The sequence below is a fragment of the Octopus sinensis genome, linkage group LG10 (assembly GCF_006345805.1).
Source record: "Octopus sinensis linkage group LG10, ASM634580v1, whole genome shotgun sequence".
Lineage (NCBI taxonomy): Eukaryota > Metazoa > Mollusca > Cephalopoda > Octopoda > Octopodidae > Octopus > Octopus sinensis.
In genome coordinates, this window is record NC_043006.1 from 89,607,654 (window position 1) to 89,630,505 (window position 22,852).

The 22,852-nt window shown below is 38.3% G+C and overlaps 1 long non-coding RNA gene across 1 annotated transcript; it reads right to left on the reverse strand.

The window, feature by feature from the left end:
• Positions 1–914: 914 nt before the first annotated feature.
• On the reverse strand, positions 915–20,015 carry LOC118764990. Its single transcript, XR_005000833.1, has 3 exons — positions 19,887–20,015; positions 15,551–15,560; positions 915–925 (listed from the first exon to the last, which is right to left on the reverse strand). It is a non-coding gene; the product is annotated as an uncharacterized LOC118764990 (long non-coding RNA).
• Positions 20,016–22,852: the final 2,837 nt, after the last annotated feature.

The window sequence follows — 22,852 nt, forward strand, 5'->3', positions numbered from 1 at the left end:
TAGCTCTATAATAAGCTGTACAAGATGAAGGACCAAATTTGTTAAGTAAACTGTATTAAACACACACACACACACACACACACACACTTCTACACATATGTTTTGGTTTTTGAAAATACAACATTGAACAAAGGATATTCTAATATTTGAATGAAACCAGTTTACTTTAATTTGTGGAACCAGTTGCTCCTGTATGATAAAACTTAATATTTATTTAGCTGTCAATCAGTGAGATATTAGACTAAATCAATTGAAGATCAGACAACAGACTCAGTGGTTGTTAGTTTGTATTCTGTCATCTGTAACTTCAACACAAGAAAGTCTATTTTTCAAGTATGGACCTTATGAAATTTTGCTCATCATACATCGAAGGACAAATCTTTCAATTTATAATTTAACAAACATAGTGTAGCATTTAGTATATATAAATATATATATATATAGTGGTATAAATATCAACACAATTATTTCTTCTTCCTCATTTTCTTCTTTTTTTCCCTTCTCCAACGACACTCCTTCCAGACTCACAGCCCCCCCCCCTCACACACACACACCTTCACAAAACAATAATAAAAAGAATTCCAGACAATTCTTCTTTGAAATGGCCAATTTCTAAAAACCAAAAACCATTTACAGTTGCAAAAAAATAAAAACAAAAGTGGCACTGATTACTCTTAACAACTTGACCATTCCTTCTTAAACACACACTCTTTCACAAGACAATGATAAAAAATAAATATAATTTATGGTCTTCTTTCCCTTCCCTTCCTTCCTTTCCTTCTTCTTTTCTAACACCCCTCCAGATACAAAACACACACACACACACACACACACACACACACACACACACACACACGCCCTCTCTCACTTTCTCCCCATTCATCACCCTCTTGTACTATCTTATATCCCTCCACACCACTACACACTCAATAACACTATAAAATGGTCAAAACTTTTTCACAGGAACTTAGTTCGATTTGAAAACCCCACTACAATGGGAGAAAGTGTTAATATATGATATATGATCTAAGTTATATGATGTATAAAAACATGTAATATACAAATAAATATCTGTAAATATAAAAACATCCGAATTTCTGAGTACATCATTTCTTCCAATATATATACTTTGATACTTTGATAGGTTTCGGCCATTATTGGCCCAGGCCATGTCTAATGTATATATATATATATAGTGACGCATATTTGCCATTTCAATATGGCTACCCCTAAGGGTGGATGCTACTGTAGTTTTTAGCCTCAGGAGGACACACTCCTCCAGCTGGCCATAGACACACTTTCTGTGCCCTGTCAGTATTTGCAAAGGGAAGTCATCCTTCCCGTCTTCAACTTATGATACACACGGACTCGAGTTTCGAGGTATTGACCTCACGTCAGCGTGTGACAATCATAGTTGTCGGCGAATTTCTTTATTACGATTATAAAATCATTACATAGAAGGACAATACAGGACATACATACAAAAAACAGTTAAGTGGTTCGATTAAAAATTTTCCATAACATTTGGATTATTCATTATACAAAATTTGTATTTAAATTGTCCTTTGCATGACCAATAGAACATTACAACATTACATTAACTTGTGATCTTACCGATATTTTAAACCCCGGCAACCTATAAGGCCCCGCAGCTTTTCTTTCCTCTCCTCCATCCATAGTTAAGCTGGGTTTCTGACACCCACCTTTTTTGCCACTTCCTTCCATCTTTTTTCATACACACCACGTGGTAAGATCTTCTTTTCCAGCCCCATTTTGCTCTTCAGATGATATCTGAAGTAAGTGAGCAAGCCGGGGCCTGAGACAAAGGATCCTATTGCGACTCCTTCCATTCTTGTACGCCACATGCATTCTTTTACTACTGCAACCGTGCAGTGAAAACATGCCTCACCTTCATTCGAGAGTCCAGTTGGCGGTATCATCTTAATCATAGACTCAGCCGACAGCTGTACTCGTCCCAGATGCGATAACACGTGTTCTGCGTAACTTATCAAGTCTGACAACTTCCGACAGTGTACAAAAGCGTGCTGGATGGTTTCATCATCCAACCCGCATCTTGGACACGTCGGTGGTACAGAAATTCCGTGCCGCGATAACTTCTCGCGAACAGGTAAAGCATTCCTATAACACTGCCAGGCCAGGGATCTTTGGAAATTATCCAAATACCCCGTCCTGAAAGTCTTTTTAAACAGGTTGGTAAGCTGGTCTTCGTCAAACCCCAGAGCCCCTCCTAGGACGTCGTCGTTCTTTGCCTCTACCAGCCTGCTATAAAATACCGAGGTGGTATTTCCGCAGCCGGCCTTGCCCGCCTTGTGGATCAGCGTGAGTGCCTGTCAGCACTCCTTTTGCCATAAAGTCAGATTCCGTCTTTTGATGCGACCGGGTTTAAAATTCACTAAGGAAGCCGGTCTCGGGAAAAATTCCCCTGCCAGCGGACTCCACACCTTATCACCCTCCAGGTGGTGCCAGAGATGCTTCAGCCTCAACGCATGCCTGCGCATCATCAACCAAGGCATTCCTAACCCACCCTTTAACGGTTCCTGGCAGCAAACGGAGCGCCTCACAAGTGGCTTTCCTCCCTTCCACAAAAAGCGGAAAAGGATTCGCTCCAACTTGCTAAGCAATGAATCGGGGCAAGGGACAACAGTCAGGCGGTAAGTGATTACAGATGCAATGAACATCTGTACCACCTCCGCCCTTCCTTTCAAGGACAGAAACCTTCCGGACCAGGTCCGTACTATGGCCTCCACCTTGCCCATCACCTCACACCAATTCCTCTCCGTTTGGGAGTCTAACCCAAACCAAACTCCTAGCAACTTAACAGGACCATCCGTCCAGTGTCCCACGACACTGGACGATATCGACTTGCTCCTCCAGGTGCCGAGCGCAAGCCAACCGACTTGTCCTTGTTAACCCTTGCTCCTGCCACCGCCTCGTATCCTCTGATAGCCTCTTCTACACAAGGTAGCTGGGCCTCATTGGACACGATGAGGGTGACGTCATCCGCATAAGCAGTAACCGTCCTCCCACCTCCGATCTCATCCGGGTTACTTCCCAGCCTCTCCAACTTTCGCAGCAATGGCTCGAGAGCCAACACGTACAAAAGTGGTGACAAGGGGCACCCTTGACGAACTGAACATTCGATCGAAAACGGTTCCGTTAGGTAACCGTTTATCTGGACAGTGGACTTGATGCCGCTATACATAGCGGAGATCCACCCGCGAAATTCAGGGCCCAGTCCAGCCGCTTCGAGGACCGTCGCCAGGTACTTATGGTCTACCCTATCGAACGCTTTACTTTGGTCTAAATCGACCATTACCCCGCCCTTGCCGGTTAATTTACCCACCCTATCTAAGGTGTAGCGTATAAGGTGAAGATTCAGGTTTTAAAAAAATAATACTGCTGTCAATTTGTTCAACAAAAAAATTCAAGGTGGCGCCCAGCATGACCACAGTCTAAAGATTGAAACAAGTGAAAGAATATATATATATATATATATATATATATATATATATATAGATCACGTGACCGACCAGACCATCAGATGTAGTTACACATCGCTGGTCACAATGCGTTCGCATTGTTTTAGCCTTCGAATGACGCCACCCCGCTGGCTAAACGAGCAGGCCGACAGAAGAAAGAGTGGTGAAAGAGTACAGCTGGGATCACCACCCCCTGCCGGAGCCTCGTGGAGCTTTTTAGGTGTTTTCGGTCAATAAACACTCACATATATATATGTGTGTGTGTGTGTGTGTGTGTGTGGAGGTGCAATGGCCTAGTGGTTAGGGCAGCGGACTCGCGGTCACAGGATCGCGGTTTCGATTCCCAGACCGGGCGTTGTGAGTGTTTATTGACCGAAAACACCTAAAAAGCTCCACGAGGCTCCGGCAGGGGGTGGTGATCCCAGCTGTACTCTTTCACCACTCTTTCTTCTGTCGGCCTGCTCGCTTAGCCAGCGGGGTGGCGTCATTCGAAGGCTAAAACAATGCGAACGCATTGTGACCAGCGATGTGTAACTACATCTGATGGTCTGGTCGGTCACGTGATCTATATATATATATATATATATATTCTTTCACTTGTTTCAATCTTTAGACTGTGGTCATGCTGGGCGCCACCTTGAATTTTTTTGTTGAACAAATTGACAGCAGTATTATTTTTTTAAAACCTGATTCTCATTCTATCAATCTCTTTTGCTGAACCCTTAAGTTATGGGGACATAACAAACCATCACCAGTTCCCAAGTGGTGTGGAACAAATACAAAGACACACACAAACACATACACACATACAGGGTATCACAAAAGTCACTGAGGGGTTTCAATTTTTAATAATGCCACTATGAAAGTTTGCTGAATAAAGAAAATGAATGGGATAAAGAGAGTCTGCCGAATGTTGACCCAACAGAGGGACCAGCTATCCGAGTTGATAGTTCCGTGGTAGCTAAGGCAATTAGAAGCATGAAGACAGGAAAAGCCCCAGGCCCATCAGGAATCACTGCAGAGATGCTCAAAATGTCTGGTAGTGTCGGCTATAGCCTAGTCACCCATATAGTTAATCAGGTGATACACAAAGGAGTCATACCCAATGACTGGTGTAGCAACATAATAGTCAACTGCTACAAAGGTAAAGGTGACGCCCTAGATACAAATAACTACAGAGGTATCAAGCTGTTGGATCAGGTGATGAAGGTTGCGGAGAGGGTCATAGCCCAACTAATTAGAGAGAGAGTTAGTTTAGATGAGATGCAGTTTGGGTTTGTGCCAGGGAAAAGTACTACTGATGCTATATTCCTGGTAAGGCAGCTGCAGGAGAAATACCTAGCCAAAGATAAGCCCCTGTACCTGGCTTTTGTTGACATGGAGAAAGCCTTCGACAGGGTCCCCCGATCCCTTATCTGGTGGTCAATGAGGAAACTAGGGATAGATGAATGGTTAGTGAGAGCTGTGCGGGCCATGTATAGGGACGCTGCTAGTAGGGTGAGGGTTGGAAACGAGTACAGTGAAGAATTCCGGGTAGAGGTAGGGGTCCACCAAGGCTCAGTACTCAGCCCCCTCCTATTTATCATAGTCCTCCAGGCAATAACGGAGGAATTCAAGACAGGATGCCCTTGGGAGCTCCTCTATGCTGATGACCTTGCTCTAATTGCTGAGTCGCTATCAGAACTGGAGGAGAAGTTTCAGGTGTGGAAACAAGGATTAGAATCGAAGGGCCTCAGAGTCAATTTAGCTAAAACCAAAGTCGTAATCAGTAGGAAGGTAGACAAATCACAAACGCCTTCAGGTAGATGGCCCTGCTCGATCTGTAGAAAAGGTGTAGGTAGAAACTCTATAAGATGCACCAAGTGTAAGCTATGGACACATAAGAGGTGCAGCAATGTCAAAGGAAGGCTAACTAGGAAGATGGTTTTTGTATGTGGCAGATGCTCAGGAACAATAAACACTGAAAATGCTCTGAGACCAACTTCCGTCACTTTCCAGGGAGAAAAACTAGAAATAGTTGATAGTTTCCGTTACCTAGGTGACCAAGTCAGCAGCGGGGGCGGGTGTGCTGAAAGTGTAACTGCTAGAGTAAGAATAGCATGGGCAAAGTTCAGAGAGCTCTTACCTCTGCTGGTGACAAAAGGCCTCTCGCACAGAGTGAAAGGCAGACTGTATGATGCGTGTGTACGAACAGCCATGCTACATGGCAGTGAAACATGGGCCGTGACTGCTGAGGATATGCGTAAGCTCGCAAGAAATGAAGCCAGTATGCTCCGATGGATGTGTAATGTCAGTGTTCATAATCGACAGAGTGTAAGTACCTTGAGAGAAAAGCTAGACCTAAGAAGCATCAGTTGTGGTGTGCAAGAGAGACGATTGCGCTGGTATGGTCATGTGGCGAGAATGGATGAAGATAGTTGTGTGAAAAAGTGCCACACCCTAGCGGTTGAGGGAACCTGTGGAAGAGGCAGACCCAGGAAAACCTGGGACGAGGTGGTGAAGCACGACCTTCGAATTTTAGGTCTCACTGAGGAAATGACTAGAGACCGAGTCCTCTGGAAGTGTGCTGTGCGCGAGAAGACCCGGCAGGACAAGTGAGTCCATAACCCGTGGCCTTCTACTTGGGATGGAGCCAGCCTACGTATGCATACCTTCCCTTCTTGGGACACAAAACTCTACTTGTGAAGACCTGTTGAGGCAAGTGAGGATCAGAATCGAAATCGATCAATGGAAATTGCAGATGTGTTACCAGTGCCGGTGGCATGTCGATACTCTACTTGTGAAGACCCGTTGAGGCAAGTGAGGATCAGAATGGAAATCGATCAATGGAAATTGCAGATGTGTTACCAGTGCCGGTGGCATGTAAGAGAACCTTCCGTTTCGCGACCGTTGCCAGCACCGCCCCGTTTTGTGTCCGTTGCCAGCCTCGCCTGGCCCTTGTGCCGGTGGCACATAAAAAGCACCATCCGTTCGTGGCCGTTTGCCAGCTCTGTCTGGCACCTGTGCGGGTGGCACGTAAAAAGCACCCACTACACTCACGGAGTGGTTGGCGTTAGGAAGGGCATCCAGCCGTAGAAACACTGCCAGATTTGACTGGGCCTGATGAAGCCTTCTGGATTCACAGACCCCAGTAGAACCGTCCAACCCATGCAAGCATGGAAAACGGACGCTAAACGACGATGATGATGATGATGATGAATAACTTTGTTAACTTTGCAAATAAATGCATGCAATTTTGGTACAATATAAAGGACATAATGGAAATTAATATGCACAAGTCAAATTTTGCAACACCACTACATAATATATAAAAAATGACATCACTTAAATGGCAACCATTTTTGGCTTCACACGCCCATGCTCCTTCCAAAACTTGCACCATAACACCATCAAAAGTTTCAGACCCCACTTCTCTGATTTCTCTATTGATGTTCTCCTTCAGTTGCACCAGGGTCTCTGGTTTGTTAATGTAATACTCTTTCAGGTATTCCCACAAGAAAAAATAAGGGCTAGTCAAATCTGGGGAATGTGAAGGCCATTCAAAGTAGACCTCACACATGGTTCCAGTAAGATGAGGCAACTGCTCATACTGCAAGAGAAACAATGCAGTTGCTATGGCAGTGTCTTGGAGAGAGAATAATTTCCCACTACAGCAATGTCAACTGGCCTTCATGTTCCCCAGACTTGACTAGCCCAGATTTTTTCTTGTGGGAATACCTGAAAGAGACGGCTTACATTAACAATCCAGAGACCCTGGTGCAACTGAAGGAGAACATCAATAGAGAGATTAGAGAAGTGGGGTCTGAAACTCTTGATGGTGTTATGGTGCAAGTTTTGGAAGGAGCATGGGCGTGTGAAGCCAAAAATGGTTGCCATTTAAGTGATGTCATTTTTTATATATTATGTAGTGGTGTTGCAAAATTTGACTTGTGCATATTAATTTCCATTATGTCCTTTATATTGTACCAAAATTGCATGCATTTTTTTTTAAAGTTAAGAAAGTTTTTAAAAATTGAAACCCATCAGTGACTTTTGGGACACCCCGTATATATATATATATGTATATACAATGGGCATTTTTCAGTTTCTTCTACCAAATCCACTCACAGGACTTCAGTTGGCTTAACACTTTAAATGACACTTGTCCAAGATGTCAGGCAGTGAGGCTGAACCCAGAACCGTATGGTTGGGAAGCAAGCTTCTTGCCACACAGCCACGCCTGCACCTACATATATATATATATCTAGCGCTCTTAGAATCTTTCCTCATGTAGGCCAGCATTAAGGCCCTCATTGTCTGTTTTTTTTGTTTGTTTTATTCTTGTACTGTATTTTTCGTACTTGTAATTTTATTCTGTATTTTTATTTTTTGTATTTTTATTCTGTATTTTATTTTGTAATTTTATTTGTATCGTTTTTACGTCCTGGTTTTGTCACATGTTTAACTTTCCTTGTTTTTACTCCTCTGCGAAGTAATTTTATTTAATTCCTTCGCAGGAAGGACTAGTTCCACTAGTCGTGTTCTGTCCTCACCTTCGAAACATGCTGGAGTTGAACTAGGGACAGCTGATGAAGGGGATTTTTCCTTGTGTAGTTTGTCTTGTACTCTGTTTTTTTTGTTTAGGTCCGTTTCCACGTTTGTTTTTACGTTTTCGTTTCTCATTGAGTTCTACGTCTATTTGTGGTGTCCTGTACTCACGTATATATATTTATATATGCATGTATATATACATGTAGATGTAGGTACGTACATATATGTATGTATGTATGTATTTTATTTATTACACTATTGTATGACTGAGCACCCTCGCGTCGGTTCGATTCGTTTCGTTTCATCTCCTCCCAGTAAGTTTTGTTATATTTATATATATATATATATATGTATATATATATATATATATATATGTATATATATATATATATATATATATATATATATGTGTGTGTGTGTATATATATATTATAAATATATGTATATGTGTTTTTGTGTGAACACACACACACACAGTCATATTTAGATATAATATTAGTTTTTCATTCCTATGTTCTCTTAATATTGTTACAGCCATTCTCCAACTAAATATAAAATTTAAAGCAAACATGAAAATGTTGGAACATCAAGTGAGAACTGATGAATTCCTCAATTTCTGGTTGTTATAAGTAATTATCTCTCAATGAAATTAATTCAAAGATATGATTTAACATGAAAATTTTTTTTTTTAAATTTGCAAAATTAAAAGAGAAATATTGCGACAAAAATCATTAGATTCTCATTTTATTCAATTTGATATGATTTAATGAGATAAAATGGAGAGTTAACGAGCCATAAGTAAGTACAGTACAGAATTGTAATTGACAGAATAACTACAATTGTCCAATAACAATTTTATAAAATGATGTGAGATTAAAATGTTAGATTCAGAAGAAAGAAAGAAAAAAAAAAGAGAAAACTTCGATGGACTGTAGATTTTTAGCATCTTTGATCTACACAAGATCTTTATAATTAGAAATGAAAATAATAATCTCTTAAATTATTCATTCAATGCAAAAAAGAAATGCAAAAAGAAAAAAAAAAAGATATTTTCATTAGTTGAACTGTCCACATAATTTAATGTATTTGAAAGAACTCACCAAATTGTGATAATAAAATAAGAAATGTATGTTGAAGTAGAACTATGACCATTCTTGATTCAACAGCTCCATTTTCCCTTGGAATTAGTTTAGTAGTTCACCTGAATTTCTTTTTTTTCTTTCATCTTACTCAGCATTTTGCTGCACATGGGTATTTAATTAATTAATTAACTGAAACACTTTATTAATCAGCACACATGAAATACTTAAAGAAGTCAGTTAATGAAAGTAACACAATTGGGGTGGGGGGTGCCAGTGACATAAATTTAGATAAATAAATAAAGAGGTTGTGTTCAGAATATAAAAGAAAAAAAATCATATCTTGATTAATTAAAATTTTATCTTCATTTGAGAAAGAAAAGAAACACCAAACAGTAATTGTTAATGTCACTCAAAGAAAAGGGGTCAGGGGTGGGGTAATTTCAAAGTATTAAGAATTAATCTACTAAAGATATCTTGAATTAGTGGTTCTCAAGCATTTATAGGGCACTGTCTAAAATTTAGTTTAGGGGTCACTACTGACCAACAGGCTTAGTTTCCTTCTGGAGAAGCAAAAAGGTACATAACCAAATGCAACTTTTGTTTCACACACACACACATACCAAACATACAAACACACACACAAGAATATCTTGAGATTTTGAAGATTCACCAGTCGAAGGCTTCATTATCACTGTCAACTTTTCCCTTGTAAAAATAAATGGAATATTCTACTTAATTGCATTGAATAATATTTCAACTAATGTTTCACTAGTATTATATATGACTAGAAGCCAAACTACATACATACAAGGTGTTCCAGAAAGATTTACCCATGCTTAAAACTTTCCCAAAAGGTAATGTTACCAACATTTTATATAAAGATGATTTGAATATGTCTTTTGTTCACGAGTCTATCGTTTCATTTGTCTGTAACAGGTTTGTAAACGAACATTGGTGTCGAAAGCAAAATGTGACTGGATTGTCACTTTGAAAACAGATGGAGTGAGCAACAAGGACATAAGAGGTGAATGAGTGCCATAAAACTGTGTTCAATACCTGGAAACAATGTATGGAGTTCTGTAGCAAGCTAATTCCTGGTAGGAAATGATCAATTCATACCAAACAAACTGTTGAAGCTGTGAAGAAGCGAATGAACCGAAATCTCCACAGGAGTGCAAGAAAAACTGCAAATCTCTAGATATTTCGAAATTATCAATGCACAGGATTTAAAGCTAACTGCATACAAGAAACACCCAAGTATTTAATTTCAGTGGCTTCCAAGAACAAACAGCTTGAGAGGGGTGAAACCATCTTTCTTTAATGTCCATTTTTCACACTGTCATGGGTCCGATGGTTTCACTAGAACTTGCAAGCCAGAGAGCTGCATATGGTTCCAGTCTGATTTGGCTTGGTTACTATGGCTGGATGTCCTTTCTAATGCCAAACACTTTACAATGTACACCAGGTGCTTTTAATGTGGTGCCAGTATGTTACCAGCACAAAACTCTTGCAGGCCAGCTTTCTTCACCAGGAGACATGGCCTTAACAATTCTGTTGAAGAGAACAGCCTTCTTGAGTACAGCAAGGTGCCAAGTATCTTGGTTGTCATCTCATCTGAAAAGTTCAGCATTCTGAGGTCGTCCTTCAGTTCTTTGTCCTATGTCTTCCTGGGTCTTCTTCTTCCATGAGTTGCAGCCACTTTGAGTAGTTCCCATGTGACCCTTTGTCTGGCAGAGGCTTTGCTCCAGCCACAGTTTTAGTCTGTCACCCTCAGTAGATTGTCACATAGAAACTCACAGTTGTCCTCCATTTCTTCTTCCTTTTCACCAAAGGCTTTATTAAGAACATTACTAAATCTCTGCCCATTTGAAGGAGCCTTGAACTTCCACAACCACCTTTTCCATATCAGCTTGCATCTCTGAATCCTTCTGACCCTAAGCCTGAAGTCACTAGCCACTAGTATATGTTGAATTGTTATAGAAATAAATAAAATATACATATATATACAATATCATCACTATCATTTAGCATCCGTTTTCCATGCTAGGATATGACAGACATTTTGATTGGAAATAGTAAGCTGGGGAATTGCACCAGATTCCACTTGTGTTTTGGCTTGATTTCTATGGCTGGATGCCCTTCTTAACACCAACTACTCCACAGTGTATCTGATGCCTTTTATGTGTCACCAGCATGGGGACCTTTTACATGTTATTGGCTTGGATATAATACAGAAATCCAAATTGTGGAGCATGTGAGTTCCAGGCTCAGGCTACACAAGCTTCCTAGCTAGCAGAACCTCAGAAATAATAATCACTCAATGAGGGGTACCCCATTGGGGAGAAGGTAAGACCCAGGCTGTGTATGTATCCTGGATCTTACTTGCTCCCTTCCCCCAGTTTGGACTTTTATTTGCATTCAAAGCAAGCCTGGTTGCCAACCACGAACTATAAAAAACACTTTTTTCAGTTTATTGAACTTTGATATGGAAAAAAACCTACAACCTTCTACACCAACAAACTATTATTCCTGAAAGTTGCTTACTAACTTCTTACATGATATGATATATATATATTCTTTTATTTGTTTCAGTCATTTGACTGCAGCCATGCTGGAGCATTGCCTTTTGAAGTTAGGAACCTAAAGGTTCCATTCTTCTCCTCAAGTGAGTATTCCTGTAGATACAAAAAGGCACAGGAATATTCTCCTGAAGAGAAGAGTGGAACCTTTAGGTTCCTAACTTTGAAATTGCAATAGAGAATTAACCTTTTATGTTTAAGTTTTGAATGTTATGTCATGTAGGCTGCTGACAGCTTTATTGCGAAGAGATAGAATATGAGTGCTTATAGTGGGTTTATGGTGGTTTTGACTGATGTTTCTAGACATGCAGGGGTTTTTTGCAACCCTAACCATTATATTGCGATTTATTCATAATTATACACACTTAATCAGCCAAACACTATGGAGAAAGTTAATTGCTGAAAATGACTCAGAGTGGAATCAAACTCAGAATTACAAAGTTATGAAGCAATTTTCATAGCCACACATACCTTCACACATATCTCCACCTGTATTCTTCAATTTATGTGTTACTACATTTACTTTGCCAAAATGAAAAACAATGTCAGTCTTTTTAGTTTCTCTTCTTCTCCTTGTTTTCGGTGTGGCAGAGAATAATTGATTGAACAGAATCCAGTTATAGTATTACTAGTTCTGAATTTATTGATCAGTGAGTCCACGAAGGGCAGAGTCAGATTTGATAGAATATGAATCTTGAGAAGTGAGTGAAGGAGAAAAGAAAAAACTAAATATATAAATACACAAAAAAAAATGTGGAAAATGTAAATAGTGCAATGCATATAGTTTAGTATTCTCCTGTTGTGACCTTCTCCGTTACCTACAAAGTAAGAGTTTCTATTTAAAAGATGTCTTGAAGCTTCAGCCAATTTTGTCACTATTATCTCAGCTAATAAAGTTATGCGATAGTTTTATTGCTCCTTCTCAATTCTGTTTTATGATTATGTTATTTCAGTTTTATTCAGTGATAAAAAAAAAAAAAATGATAAATAAAAATAGAAAAAGCAGAAGAAATCTCTGAGAACTAATTTCTTGTTCAAAGCATAGAATTATAAATAATTGTGCAAATTAAATTGAATTTATAGTTGGACAGTTTTGCATAAAAGCATATTAGCTATGATTTATCAAGGGATTAATGTCAGGTGCTTTGATTGCAACTTAATTAATCTTGTTGTCAGAACTTCAAAGTGCAGTTAGATAGAATACAATTTAATCCTTCAAAAAAAAAAAAAAAAAAAAAACCCAGCACCAACCCCTTTTTTAGTGTCTCGTTGATAAAAAGAACACCACCCTCACAATGAACGAAGCATCAAACAGGTTTTTATGAAATTAGTAACAAAACAACTGACTGAAAACATGCAAAAATATAAATAGTTAAGTTGCACTGAAATAGTATGAGATGCTACAAATAAGTTATGGAGGCAGCTGAGGCCCAATAACTTACACAGAGAAACTACTGGAATATTAACAACTTTTCAATATATAACTATAACACACAAGGATATATATATATTTATTTATATGTGTAGGTGTGTGAAAGTGCATAAGTATTATACACACACACATACATAACTATATATATATATACATATATATGCATACATACATACTATATATATATATACATATATATGCATACATACATACATATATATATGTATATATGTGTGTATATATATATATATATATATATATATATATATATATATATATATATATATACACATAGATATATATATATATTTATATACAGACACATGTGAATGTATGTGTGTGTATGCACACACATTGTATACATACAGACATGCTCTATACATACATGCATACATCTCTCTCTCTCTCTCTACATATATATATATATATATATATATATATATATAGGCATGCACACACACATACTAATGTGTATATTATCACACACACACACACACACACAATGCGTGTGTGTGTGATACCAGTATTCTTCTATCTATTTAATAACATTTTGACTGCAAAATCAAAATGACTCAACAGACAGCTTCTCAGCTGAAATGCCTTCACTGCTTTAATTTTTTCTTGCAATAAATATTTTCAAGAAAACACCACTCTCTATGAGAAGATGCAAACATTTTATTACTTATCAATTCTATTTCAAAAGAAAGAAATATATTTTCCTATCTATTAACTATAGTCTTCCCATTAAATAATGGCTCAATCCCTCGGACTAGGAACAAAATAATTTTTCTTTGCATAAGCATGAAGTGTAATGAGCTAAATGTAGTTCAGTAATGTCTGGAGGTGATGTTGGTACATATTTTATCCGTTCTAGAGAAATGGAAGGCCAAGCAGGCCAAACTAAACCAGACTGAACTAAGCCAAAGCAAGCCAAGCTTAGCCTACTCAGCCAAGCCGATGCAAGCCTTGTCTAGCACTGCCAAGTCACACGAAGCCTAAACAAACAAAGCCTAACCAAATCAATCAACACTCATCAATCCAAGTCAATCAAATATGAGTCTAAGTAAAAGAACTACTTTATAATGCCTGATTGATACTGAGGAGAAAACTGTTGAGAATGAATTAATGGAATTAATGGAAATGGGTTAATGCCAAATTTCAGCAAAAGAAAAAGAGAGAGAAAGGGGAGTGGGAGAGGAAGAGAGAGAAAAGAGATAGTAAGAGGGGTGGAATTTGAATTAAAGCAAGACTGGCAAGTGACTGGTGCTAATTCAGATCCAAACTTTGGGATATGAATCAGTCTTATTAGTATGAAACTGTTTTCAAGAACCAAACATGTTGATGTTGTTATTGTTATTGTAATGAATGGAGATTTTTAACTCCAGGTCAGACCTGGATTAAGCAAATTAAGATATTCCAATCATGACCATTCTGAATCATTTCTAAGCAATGTCTCAGACATTATCCAACAAGTTCTTTCATTTTCTTAAAGATATATTTTTCTCATTAAATCACACACTCCTCTCTTAAAAATAGGTGAAGAACACTTTGGGTAATGTGGTCCTAGATATACAACACCTTGAAATAAGATGGGATGGTCAGATATCTGATCACTGAAGATGGGATCTGTATCTAAACCAGAACAAAATCAATGATTGACACAAACACACTAATATTTCCACACATGTAACAATAACACGAATAAAACAGGAGAAGTAATAACAAACGGCATGAGTAGAACCATTGTTGCTATGTGGAACACAAGGGAGCATCTACGTAGCCAATTCTTGAACAAAGAAAAGCATCATTAAATATAATATTCAAAAACATATCTGAAGCATCAAATTTGGCAGAGTTATAAGAGTATTGGAAACAATGGCCTGTGGTATTTGTTCCAGTTCTTTGTGCTTCGAGATTAGATCTTACCAAATCAACATTCTTCATTTTGGAGATAATAAAAAAAAATACCAATCCAGGATGATAGATTTGCGAAAGTCTTACAAACAAAATGGATAACTTGTGATATGTTTTCTCGCATTTTGTATTCTCACAATATTTATGATGACATTGGGGTTATTCTATATTAGCCCCTACCTTTGGACAACAACCAGAAGCATGGAGGTGAGAAGGCCTTACATCTGGTGTGCAGATGTAAGAAGGTCTTACATCTGGATCACTGTCCGACCTCTGCAAAAGATTCTCATCCAGGTCAAGACATACTCATGTACGAGGTAGTATCAAAAAGTTCCCAAACTTGTTCTGTAGCATGCCAACAGATGGCAGCACAGGGTTGCATACACAGTGAGAGCTAGTAGTGACCTCCATGCGGCATTGACCTGAGTGACATCACTGTGTCTACTTCACGTGTTGTGAAATTTGTGTTGCTTTGATCACGTGTATGCTGTGGTCTGTGATTTTGTCATGGACAAAGAGCCAACTTGAAATTTTGCGTTAATCTTGGGAAGTCTGCCACAGACATTGAGCATGCTTTGGCAAGCTTACAGTGATGAGGCAATGGGTTGTATGGAATGTATGCTGGAGCTTCAAAAGTGGAAGAACACACCTGAAAGATACAGTTCTATTTTTAAGAGATGAGGAATTATGCACATTATTTACATTATTTACATTTGATGGATATTTGTCCTCATCTTGCTTGTTGTTAACACAACATTTTGGCTGATATACCCTCCAGCTTTCATCAGGTGTCTTGGGGGAAATTTCGAACTTGTGTTCTTATTCCTAAGGCATTTTTCAATGTTATTATTATCATTATTCAGGTCACTGCCTAGAATTGAACTTGGAATCTTGGGGTTAGTAGCCCGCGCTCTTAACCATTACACCATATGTGAACCCATATGAGAACCCAAGTTCGATATTTCCCCAAGACACCTGACTGTTGTGTTAGCAACAAACAAGATGAAGACAAACATCCGTCAAATGTAAATAATATACCTGAAAGATGTTGAGCGATCTGGGAGACCTGCTATGAGCATCATCCCTGGAAATTGTGCATCAAGAATCCGTCCCCCCGCCCCCGGGCCAGACCGTCAATCGAGAGTTCTGCTTTGATGGTTTGAAGCATTTGGGGGAGGACATTCAGCGAAAGTGATTGGATCGGTGGAGTGCAAAGAATTGGATTCTTCACAATGACAATGCACCCTGTCACTAAGCTCTCTGCATTAATGAGTTCCTTACCAAAAACAATATGGTATCACTTCCACACCCACCCCCCTGTTCACCAGATTTAGCACCGGCAGACTTCCATCTCTTCTCCAAGATGGAAATGCAGTTCAAAGATCACCATTTTAACACCATTGCCAAAATCCAGAGCAAATCACAGAAGGTCCTCGACTTGCTTATGGAAAGTGACTTCCAGGCTGGATTCCAAAAGTGGCAGGAATGCTTGGACCAGTGTATTGCTGTGCAAGGTGACCATTTCGAAAGTGATGATGTTAAAACTTAGGGAAAGAAGTTTTTTTTAATTAAACAGAACTAGTCCTGGAACTTTTTGGTACCACTTCATAGGTATAGAATCAATCTGACAAAGGGGTCCATTGTCATCATCATCATTACCACTGTTGTCATCATCTTCATTTTACATCCACTTTGGAGGCTGACATGGGTAGAATGACTCAACAGAATCCGACAGGTCAACGGGTGCTCTTGTTCCATTATCTCAGTTTTGGTACAGCTTCTCTGACTAAATGCTTCTCTTAATGCAGACCATATCATAGATAGAATATTGGGTGCAAGACCAAAGAACTACCAAATCAGAAGGAGAGAAGAGGATGGAAAGTGAAGAGTTTAGATGAGGTGAAGAGAGGCGAAGAAGTGAAAGCACGAAGAGAGGAAGAAGAAGTTTATTGTTAGCAGAAGGTGTTAGTGGGGTGGAGGATAACAGGGGCAGTGTTGGGAGTAGGAGTAATTAATAGAAGGGAAAGAGTAGTGTCGGATGGGGGTAGTGGAACGATGCCAAGAAGGTAAAAAGAAGGGGAATAGTGAGATAGATTGAGTAGGAGGAAATTTAAGGCTATTCTTATGATATATAAGGATGGGTGGCTCTAGATGGAGTGGTGCAAGAAACAGAAATATTCTAAAAAGATTAACTGTATGGTCATGCTGGAATGTCTTTCATCATAAATTTGTTATAATGACTAGACCATTAAAACTGAATTCTACATCCTCATTCTGAACCATTATTATTATTATTCCTTCTTCCTTATTATTATTATTATTATTATTATTATTATTATTATTATTCCTTCTTCCTTATTATTATAATAATAATAATAATAATAATAATAATAATAATAATAATAACCACCACCACCACCACCACCACCATCACCATCATCATCATCATCATCATCATCATAATCATCATCATCATAATCATCATCATCATTTCCTTAATACCAGGTGAATGGAAAAAAGTGGTAAAACTTGCAGTATTTCAGTTTTTTCACTCTGCAAGATAAATATTCCATTTTCTTGAGGTTAAAAAGATCTCTGGTTTTCCCAAGATAGCTTCAAGTCAAACACAAGTATTTGCACCAAACATTGACCAACAACAACAACAAAAACACATCAAATAAATTCTCAAATACACTTTGCTCATTCTTTCAACTTGGAGACACACCACAGACCCAATAAAAGAGCAGGAAATGTCATCTTTTGATAACAAACACAAGCTCACAAGCTAACTCTTCCAACTGATACACACACACACACACATACACACACACACACACATACACACACACACACACACACACGTGTCTACGTAGGTATGTGTATGGTGTATGTCTCCATATATATATATATATATATATGTATATATATATATATACATATATATATACACACACACACATATATATATATATATATATATAAATATACATATTTATATATATCTCTCTATATATAAACGGCAGTTTGTCTGTGCGTGTTTCTGTGTGTCTGTTTGCTTGTACCTTCACCCTGACCACGGCTTTCAACCAATTCTGATGAAACTTGACACACACATAGCCCAATGTCATAATTCAAAACTAACGCAGCGCAAATTTTGAAAAGTTCCCCCAGGTCTGAAAAAAATCGATAAATTCGACATGGGGTCGAGAATCAAAAAAAACAAACCACAGACTGTCTAGGGGACGCAACTCAACCTTTTTTTACTCTCAAAAAAAATTTACCATCATTTTTTTTCCATTTTTTTTGCTATTTTTTGGCTATAACTCTCTAAAAATGCTTTATAGTTATTTCCCTTACAAACCTGAGCAACGCCGGGCGATACTGCTAGTACATATATATAAGGCGAGCTGGCAGAAACGTTACCATGCCGGGCAAAATGCGTAGCTGTATTTCGTCTGCCGTTATGTTGTGAGTTCAAATTCCGCCGAGGTCGACTTTGCCTTTCATCCTTTCGGGGTCGATAAATTAAGTACCATTTACACACTGGGGTCGATGTAATTGACTTAATCCCTTTGTCTGTCCTTGTTTGTCCCCTCTATGTTTAGCCCCTTGTGGGCAATAAATAAATACATATATATATATATATATATATTATATATATATATATATATATAAACACACACACACATGCAAACACATCATCATCATCATCGTTTAACATCTGCTTTCCATGCTAGCATGAGTTGGACGATTTGACTGAGATCTGGCTCCAATCTTGATCTGGCAGAGTTTCTACAGCTGGATGCCCTTCCTAACACCAACCACTCTGAGAGTATAGTGGGTGCTTTTACGTGCCACCGGCACAAGCGCCAGTCAGGTGGTACTGACAATGACCACACTCAAATGGTGTTTTTTATATACCACCTGCACAGGAGCCAGTCCAGCGGCACTGGCAACAACCTCGCTTGAATGTTTTTTCACGTGCCACCAGCACAAGTGCCAGTAAGGAGATGCTGGTAACAATCACGCTCGAATGCTACTTTTTATGTGCCGCCAGCACGGAAGCCAGTTATCTGCTCTGGCAATGATCACACTTGGATGGTGCTCTTAGCGCCCTACTAGCACGGATGCCAGTCATCGAATTGGATTTCGATTTCACTTGCCCCAACAGGTCTTCACAAGCAGAGTCTAGAGTCCAATGAAGGAAGGTTGGCATGGGTGCTAATTGTCGAATTTCATTCGATTTTGATTTCACTTGCCTCAACAGGTCTTTGCAAGCAGAGTTTAGTGTCCAATGAAGGAAAGGTATGCATAAGTGGGCTGGTTACACCCCTGGCATAGGCCACAAGGTTATGGTCTCATTTGGCTTCCTGGGTCTTCTCAAGCACAGCATATTTCCAAAGTCTTGGTCACTAGTCATTGCCTAATGTTCAAAGATCGTGCTTCACCACCTCATCCCAGGTTTTCCTGGGTCTACCTCTTCCACAGGTTCCCTCAACTGCTAGGGTGTAGCACTTTTTCACAGAGCTAATCTCATCCATTCTTGCCACATGACCATACCAGTGTAGCCGTCTCTCTTGCATACCGCAACTGATGCTTCTTAGGTCCAACTTTTCTCTCAAGCTACTTATACTCTGTCGAGTATGCACACTGACATTACACATCCATCGGATCATACTGGCTTCATTTCTTGCAAGCTTACACATGTCCTCAGCACACATACACACACATATATATATATATATATAATGTATAAATGTATAGTCTATATCTATACTTATATTTACTTATTTTTATATTATCTTATACATATTGTACTAACTGTATAACATTACTCCTTTATGTACACTATGTTGTTCTACTTTATTATGTTTGTCCTTACAGTTTCTTATGTGGTGGTTTAATAAAGTATGTGATTGAGTATTATCTGGTAATCGATATTAGATTTAGATGTATTTGTCCATTTTCTTATTTTGTATATATATATATATACATACACACACACATATGTATGAAATATATGCATATATATATATACACACATGCATATATATATATATCCTTTCAGCTCATGTACAGGGGAAACATTTTTGACTATGTATATAAAAGCTCCTATCTTCTTGTGCAGGCTACAGCCTAATGATATCAACTTGCAATAGCTGTCCTATAGAGTTGTACTTCCCTAAATGTAGCACATATTCTTTATTCTTTTATTTGTTTCAGTTATTTGACTGTGGCCATGCTGGAGCACCACCTTTAGTCGAGCAAATCGACCCCAGGACTTATTCTTTGCAAGCCTAGTACTTATTCTATCAGTCTCTCTTGCTGCACCACTAAGCGACGGGGACGTAAACACACCAGCATCAGTTGTCAAGTGATGTTGGGGGCACAAACACAGACACACAAACATATACATACGCACACACACACACACACATATATATATATATGACAGGCTTCTTTCAGTTTCTATCTACCAAATCCACTCACAAGGTTTTGGTCAGCCTGAGGCTATAGTAGAAGACACTTGCCTAATGTGCCATGCAGTGGGACTGAACCCGGGACCATGTGGTTCGTAAGCAAGCTACTTACCACACAGCCACTCATGCGCCTATATATTACAAAATCATCAACAGACATAATGTGAAATTAGCATATGTGACATCACACAGTCTAGAATACTACATACACAAATTAAATAGCATAAAGCTCAGTAAGATAAAACTAACAGGAGCTTATCGAAAAACTGCAGATCAAAACATGATAAACAATGCAAATATGAATGATAAAAGCTCCTCCATAACAAGAGCAGGTCCAGACAGCATTTTACCATTGGAAGTGCAATCCATGACTTAAGGAAAATAAGAACACTGTTGCAGGAGGAAGAAAGAATGTGAGCGTTAATAGATAATATAACAGGTAACTGCAGATGGAAAATGAATGCAAATTTAATAACTGCATGGTAAAGAACATGGTTCACAAATGTGTCTATTGGTGGAACTGGAGACACCATGAAATATCATTTGCACAATCATCTTACGTCATTTTCCAATAAAAACAAATGGCTCTGTACACCATGATCTAATGGGATTCAGAGGCTGAAATGGAAGGGAGTGGAGCATACAACCCACTGGTCGATAATAAAAAAAAATGCTAGACCATACAATTGAACACTGCAACTGTGTAACTGATACCAAGAGGAAATCCTAGAGATCACATCTGGGGAAGACATAATTAATAGACATTCTGAAGTAATTATATCAAGCAGGCATAAGATCAAGGCATCCATCCTAGAATTCAAACAGAGCATTATGAAACACTAACCGTTACTAGCATCTAATGGAACAAGAGAACATGTAAATGAACTAAACAAAACAAAACAAAAAAAAAACACATTATCTTCCTATTCTATGTCACTGTACCACCAGAAGTAATTATAAGGACCCTTTAAAGGAACATTATTTGGCAACTCAGACAATGAGCTTTTACACCAAAATAAGTGCCTTTTGTGGGTAAGATCAAACCAATAAATTTTACTACTCATCCCAACATCCGCACACACAAATATCAAAACCAGTCTAGCCTGACTACACATTCCTCTCTCTCTCTTTCATTATTATATTTCCTCTCTCTTTTCATCACCTATTCTTCTCAACCAAATACACACAGAACTACCCACATTGAAGGTTTTGATTGGTGACAATTGATAAATATCTTTCAGTTATATATTCGTTGCTTCCAACATTAATGCCGTATCACCTGATGAAATGAATGCATGAACTATGATCCACCTGATGTCCATGGATACTATAGATAGTACCGAGATCGTCCCACGAATATGGACGATGAGATTTGTGCAAATGTGCAGAGCAAGGCTTTGAAATATCTATAAATTCCATCCATGGATTATTATCATCATTACTATATATATATATATATATATATATATATATATACACGTATGTATGTATGTATGCACGTATGTATGTATGTATGGTTTTATACACACACACACACACACACATATATATATTGTTTATACAATCTTCTTGTTAGCCAAATTATTCATTTGACTTTCCATGATCACAAATATTCGCCAAGACAGTCATCAAGCCTCGTCACTTATGAATGAGACCAAATAGATAAAATTTTTGGCTAAACCCATAAAAGATATATTGCTTTATTTTTGTCTTTGTTATTTTTAAATGCTGGTCGATCTTGATCATGTAGACCTGATATATATACGAGTGTGTCTAGATATGCAACTATATGCATGAGAATACATACATAAAGCAAAACATACAAATCTGCACATATACGCACATACAAACAAAAACATCCTGTTGTTGATGTTGAGATTCCAATGAAGGAACCTTGGATCTAGGTTACAAACTAGCTCTTTCTTTAATGACAAGAAATCTTGAAATAAAACTGAACAATGACATACATACATACATACATATACACACATACAAATTTATCAAATGTAAGCATCTGCACAATATATCTTATAAGCACTCCATCAAGGAAAATAAACGAGGCCAACACAATTGGCCAGTGATAGACATAGAAATTCGGGCAATCAGTAGTTAACAAGCAGTCGCTACTTCAATTTGTGAATTTAAAGCTTAGTTCTAAAGAAAAAATGGATATGTTGTTAAAGAATACTATAGAAAAGGCACAAAAGTAATAAATATTCATGCATTTTATTCCAGTTAGCTTACATGCATTTCCGATAAAGTTAAAGAATGCAAAGTTCCTTATGTTCTAGTGAACTATGCATTCTTCAGGTTTATCAGAAACATGTGTAAGCTA